The sequence below is a fragment of the Chinchilla lanigera genome, unplaced genomic scaffold (assembly GCF_000276665.1).
Source record: "Chinchilla lanigera isolate Chin_1 unplaced genomic scaffold, ChiLan1.0 scaffold00023, whole genome shotgun sequence".
Taxonomy (NCBI): domain Eukaryota; kingdom Metazoa; phylum Chordata; class Mammalia; order Rodentia; family Chinchillidae; genus Chinchilla; species Chinchilla lanigera.
The window spans coordinates 17,957,547-17,964,154 of record NW_004955424.1 but is presented as its reverse complement, the minus strand read 5'-3'; the positions used below and the strand labels follow the sequence as shown (position 1 = coordinate 17,964,154).

At 36.3% G+C, this 6,608-nt stretch overlaps 1 long non-coding RNA gene across 2 annotated transcripts in view; it reads left to right on the top strand.

Moving 5' to 3' along the window:
* The window catches only part of LOC102026445, a 25,452-nt gene extending 22,152 nt beyond the window's left edge, over nt 1-3,300 (top strand). For both annotated transcript variants that reach the window (XR_001234242.1, XR_001234241.1), the window contains exon 7: nt 828-3,300. This is a non-coding gene — a long non-coding RNA (uncharacterized LOC102026445). The remainder of the gene's footprint in view (nt 1-827) is intronic.
* Nucleotides 3,301-6,608: the final 3,308 nt, after the last annotated feature.

Below are 6,608 nucleotides of genomic sequence, written 5' to 3'. Positions count from 1 at the left end.
ATTTTCTTTTTCCTGTAGAATTTCTTTTTATGGTTCTTGCAAAGTACATGTATTGACAAATTCCATCAATTTTTGTTTGAGAAAGTCTTTGTTTCTCGTTCACTTTTTTTTTTTGGTTTTTCTCCGGTACTGGGAACCGAACTCACGACCTTGCGCTTGCCAGGCAGGCGCTTTGCCGCTGAGCTAAATCCCCAGCCCCCTCTGAAGAACTTTTTGACAGAAGATTATTATGTATATATTTTGGGTCTTCATCTTAAGATACAGAAGGTACAGTAGATAGTGAAAGGAAAAGAAACTGCTCAAAAGGGAAGGACAACTGGGATAGGGGAAACAAGAAAAGAAGGAAGGAATAGATATGTATGTATGCATATACAAGATAGCTAAGATAATTGTACTACTAATTTCTATTCGTTCACTGAAAGGAACAGTTAGTGTTTATATTGTTTGATTACTCTTACATGCCTATATCTAGTAATCTGAACAACTACTTTGAAGATAACAATTTGCAATACAATAACCGTTGTTAATTTCCTATCATCTTGTTTTGAAATTCTGTATCATTTTTATTGTTTTTTAAATTATCCTTAAAATAAAAAAGTTACAATATGTGATAGTCTCCAAGATTTTATAGTTTTAATATAATATCTAAATCCCTTCTGTTAGATTTTACACTATTGTGTGTTCCTCTCTCAAATTGTGCCAAAACTGGGCCCTGTGATTAACAGGATAAACTGAAAGCAATGGCATGATTATGTTACAAAAAAACTATTTTTTCTGTTTCCAACATCTTCTCTCTTTCTGTCTCCTTTGCATCTCTCACACTGGAGGAAGCAGCTGCCATATTGCGAGCAGTTCTCCACAGAGGCCCATAAAAGTGAGAAACGGGCCTCCAGCCCACAGCCATGAGGAGCTATAGCCTACCAGCAGTCCAGCTCTGGGGCCAGGAGTGGCTGCAGCTCTACTAAAAGCTCAACTGGGCAACACCTGGGTAACAGACCCATACAAACTGAGTGGGATGAAAAATTTTCATTGTTTTAAGCTCAGGTATGGGAAAACTTGTCATGCAACAAAGATAACTAATACACATGCTTTAAAAGAGGTGACAACTTCCAAGTTTCCTTAAATAATTTGCATAGGATATTAGATATATGGAAAATAAATATCATAAAATGTTGCTGCACCAACGAATCTAGGTATTACTCAATTGGTCATGTAAAAATAGCACCATAAACATATTTGTAATTTAGTTGGTAAAAATTGTAAAAAAAGCCACAAGTATAATTTGTGATTGATAACTGTCAGAAATGTGTTAAATGTCTTCAAATTTTAAAATCGATTTGTAATTATGAGTCCTTTTGATGTCTGAATATGTGTTTCTAAAAAAGACATTTATTATAACGCAATAGTACAAAATAGAATCTATGTAAACACACAGAACTAAGAGAATAGTTAAGTCAGACATTTTCTCATTAGAGTATTAAAAAGTCATGAAAACTTTTTGAAAAAAAAAAAACATAATGAAAGACTCTAGGCATAAGGCTTAGTAAAAAGATCAGAACACCCTGTAAGAATAGTGTACAGTGACTTGAAAGTGGATGTGGACATTTTTTCATCTTTTCAGTTGTGGGATTATGTAGGAATTTGTTGTCTTTAAACTTTTTCTGATCTTTTTAAAGATTTCTCTACTATATGTGTGTTATTACTTTTACTGTCAGGAAAATGTATATAGCACTTGAAGAAGCTAGTCTTAATTTGTTTTTAGGACTACAAAGAAATGAGGACCGTGAACTTTAACCTTCCGACTAGGGGAGAAACCTATGAAATAAACCCCCAAAATAGAGCACCTGTATAGGTGTTGGTTGTGCTTTCTGATTGGCTTTCTTCCAAATCATCTTCGTCTTTGGAAATAACCATGGTCTTTCTGTCACTGACCAATCTTATTGATTTACAGAAACGAACATAGGTTATTTATTTATTTTGTTCCATTAAAGCTGCTGAATCGAAGAGTAAATTCTAAAATTTTATGTGAGTAAAAGTTTACGTTCTATAGTAGACGCTCATGAAATTGGGGAAGGAAAAGTCAGATGGCACTAAAATGTATTTTAAGAATATGCTTGTGAATATATTCTTGTTCATTAAGTGAAAGTTGGAAAAAATCTTGAAATTGAGTATTTAACTGGAAAGAATTAACCAAAGTGCCACCAACCAAGACCTGCTTCGACAGATTGGTGCCTTTTTTCTGATGCTTATATTCTCTTTGTGCCTTTCCTCCGCATCTTGTGCTTTTATCTTTCATATTTTGTTGTTATGGTACCTTTCCTTCTAGTCGATCAGTTCTATCTTTCTGGCTTGTCCTCCTTTCTTCAGTCCTTAGAATATAATAGGTGCTTAATGAACACATGTCAAGTGACTCAGCTGTACTGACAATACATGGAAAAGAGAAAATCCCTGAGTGCAGAAATAAGATAAAGTCAAGTTTTACATTAGTTGAGACTATTGTCAATTTGAAATGTTACCGTCCTGCTGCTCTTGGTACCAGATGTCAAAGAAGGCAAATGACGTCAAGGATGGAGAACACAGGTCACCTGAGTACTCCAGGTCTGGTGTTGTCATAGTTAACTGACTGTGTCAACTTGAGTAAGAAACGCCCAAGTAAATTATGTCAGCGTACTTCTGGGTGTGGCTGAAGGGATTTACTGAAGACAGAGACCCGGCCTCGGTGTGAATGACAGCAACCAATAGGCTTGCTGCCTGAAGGGGAGAAAGACAAACAAAGAAGGAAACAGGATCACTTCTGTCTCTTTAGAGGAGCTCCAGTCTTCACTTTCACCTTGGACATTGTCTCCTGACTTCCAGCACAGACTTTTCAGTCACCCTGTGCAGGCCCTTGGGGCTCCTGATATGGATTGACCTGGGATGCTGAGCTCCAGGCCTTCAACCTTTGACTGCATCCCATGGGTCTCCAGTGCAGAAGAGAGCCCCTTTGCACTCCGCTCCTGTCTTATAAATCCTGACGTACTATATATCTTGCATTAAATCCATTTTGCTAGTCAGCACTGACTGACAGAGCTGTCAAGTAGAAATTCAAGAATGCTTTCTGTGAGGATGTCCAGTGAACACAAGGAAAACAGTCTGGAATTGGCTTTCTGAACTTCAAAAGTGGAAATGAAAAAGAGAAGCTGGCAATTAAAGCTTTTAGGATTTGGAGAAAAACATCATGGTTTCTAGCTTTATTTGAAATATGATAAAATATGCTGAACTTTTAAATTAAAAAATTATTCAAATAAAAGACATTGCCATTAATTCTCCTCAAAATATCCATTTCTCCTTGCTTTGAACACATTTATCCCATCGTTCTTGCCACTTTCTGAAGCAGTTCTGGATGTCCTCTTTTCTGAGTGTCTTAAGTTGTGCTGTCATGGCTGTCTTGAATCCTGAATGGATTCAAAAGTTTACCTTTCATAGTTAGTTTTACTTTTGTATAAAATAGCCAGAAGTCACACAGTGCCAGATCCAGTGAATAAGGTAGATGAGGAAACACAGAAATGTTTTTATTTGACAGAAATTACAGTAAACATTTGACTAATGAGTTCAAAAACTGTGGTAAATATTTAAATAAAAACATTGATTACAGTAAAAGAAGCATTTCAATTAATTTTCTCAAAATATTCGAAGTACTCTCCCTTGCTTAAATTGCACTCATTCTACTGTTCTTGGCAATTTGTATTTCACTATAAATGTTTTTAAATTTAAACATTCAAAATATTATTTGATCACCTCTTGTGATTCTAAATAAGATTTGCTTCTCAAAATAAGGTATTTTGTTTTATCTTGTAGAACTTTCTCATCATAAATATTTCAGACAATAAAAATATTACTGGTTATATCAAACACTGGAATGCCTAATTTGGTGACTTCACAAAGATCTAATCATTACAACATCACATTTCGAAACATAAAGCATTGCATTGGTACAGAATTGCATAGCCAGAATTTATTGTTTGTTTAGAGTTTTCCAATGCCTTGATCACTGAAGTCTCTGCTCGCATGTATAGAAGATTAAGAGCTACAATATACTAGGAAGTATAGACCAAGCAACACACACTAGACCTAGGCCAAACCAAATAAATATGCCTACTTGTAAATCTTGGAGCTCAACACAAACAGAAACAAATTCTTACATGTAAAATAAATGAAATTTTTGTAAGCAAGAGATTTCAGCCTTAATTTGATCTGCATTGCCTAAATTAAACAGATGTTTATACAAAGGCCAGTATTCATGACTATTTTATATCTTTCAGTCATACTTTTGAAAATAATATTAACTACAGGAAAGCACAATCAAGAAATTAAAAGTAAAATCCCCCAAGGTGTGATTTAAGGACAACCTGCTTCAACTGACAGCAGATAAAACAAATGACCTAATGTCCTGTTTGAATTTGCTATTAATAAAATCTACAAGAACAAAATAAAGCTAAAAGCAATTCTTTTTGGCGTCACATTGATAGCCAACTTCCTCAGTTACGGTTTCTAATTGTATGATGGTGGATGAATTGCTTACCTCTTCATGTCTCAGTTTTTTCATCTGTAAAATAGGAAGAATAATAGAATCAATTGCACAGAGTTGCTGTAACCTATGAGTTAGTAGGTGTGAAGTTCTGAGAATGACTGGCATGTCATAGATATTATATAAATACCTGCAATGTTTATTAAATAATGAAATAAAGCATTTACCTATTGTTATGCATCATCTTATCTCCTGTTTTCCTTGACAAGAAAACACATCTGCCGATCTTTACAGCTTTCATCTTTCACATCATTCATATCCTAGACTCTTCACTTCCCCCTCTGCAGCAAGAGTACTTTCCTTGCTCTTCAGCTGACAAGTGTGATCTCCTTTGACTTGCTCCTTATAAGGTAGGATGCTACTGTATGCTGGGGCTCAAACGTAGCTCAAAGGCTGATTCCTTTGGAGATTAGTGTCTGTGCTTCCTGACATGCTAGAATTAGCCAAAACACTTCACAAGACCGGACCTTTCAGGCCAGGGATGTAGCTCAGTGGCACAGTGCCTGCCTAGCAAGTGCAAGGTCCTGAGTTCAATTCCCGGTTGCAAGAAAAAAACAAAAAACAAAAAACAAAAAACTAAACCTGATTCTCTGTAGAAATCTATGAAGAAATAAGAGCAACTCTCAATTTATTTCTGTTCTGAAAGTAAACCTCTTAAATTTTTGCTATTATTTTAAAATAGAGAGTATAAAAAATGTTACTGAGGAAGACCATTGTTGACAAGACTGGTAGTATGTAACTAAAGTTTATATCCCTTAGCTATTGCTTATGAAATTGGGGAGAGGAAGGATAACGTAGATCAGATGTTGTAGAGTGATTTAAAATTTAAGCATTCAGGGCTGGTGATAAAGCTCAGTGGCACAGTGTCTGCTTGGCAAGTGCAAGGTCCTGAGTTCGATTCCTGGTACCAAAAAAAATTATGAAAGGATAAAATTTAAACATTCAAAGTACTTTTTTGATCACCCCTTGTGACTCAGAATCATATTTGCTTCCTAAAATGAGGAGCTATTTTTATCATGTACAAAATACTCATCACAAATATTTCAGACAATAAGAGAAAAATAGTACTGGTTATATCAAACTCATCATTGATTTGGTGAGTTCACAAAGATCTAATCACTCTAACATTACATTCCCAAGCATTATTTTATTAAGCACTGTTTAAATTGGGGAAAGTATTTTTGGAAGGGAGCCAGCAGTAGTATATCAAGAAATGGAATGCAGGGTTTCTTTTCTGGGAATCTGTAGTGAGAAACCAGGTCTGTTCCATGACTCTTTGCTCCACACTCTCCTCCTTTTCCACCCAGTCAATGGGTGGAGTCTCTGGGCTGAGCAGGCACCTGCTGTGTCATGTGAACTGTACAACCAGTTCCCTCATCAAAGCAGAGGCCAGGTCCAATGGCATTGTGAGGTTCCACCTAACACCTAAGTCCATGACTCTGTTACTTGTTTTACTCGGAAACCATTGTAACACCTACTTTTGTGATATCTTTAAAATCCAGCACTCAGAAAAAGAAGTCTCATGCTATGGATTTCGTTAGCATCATTTTACTCTCAGTTATGAGGTAGGAACCCTCTTCAACAGGAGCATTTCTTTCCTCCCACCCAAGGCTGTAGTGATCTTCTTGAATTTAACTCATGTCAGTGAAAAATTCTCCAACATAAATTCTTCAGTTGCTCTTTCTTGAGTGTGGAGTGAGACACTCCTATTTGCATGACATTCCTGGTCTTTTATGGTGTATCTGCTGTCCCTTAGGTAACCTACATCTGACGTAAGAAGTTTGACACTTCCCCTCATTTGCTGTCTGTATTCTACCTCATGCTGTGCCTTTGGATGGATTATTTCTTTGACATTAAGACATTACTTTCTTTGCTTGGCTAAAGCTTCTTCCTGTACATTGCACTCCATTATCTTATTTTCTGGGAAGGCTGTCCTGAACTCTAGTCCTCTTGGCACCTGACACTCCTGGTTTCCCATTGTGATATTAGCCATGGCATGTTGTACGTACTTTTTGGTGACCATATGACCCCATTGATCTAG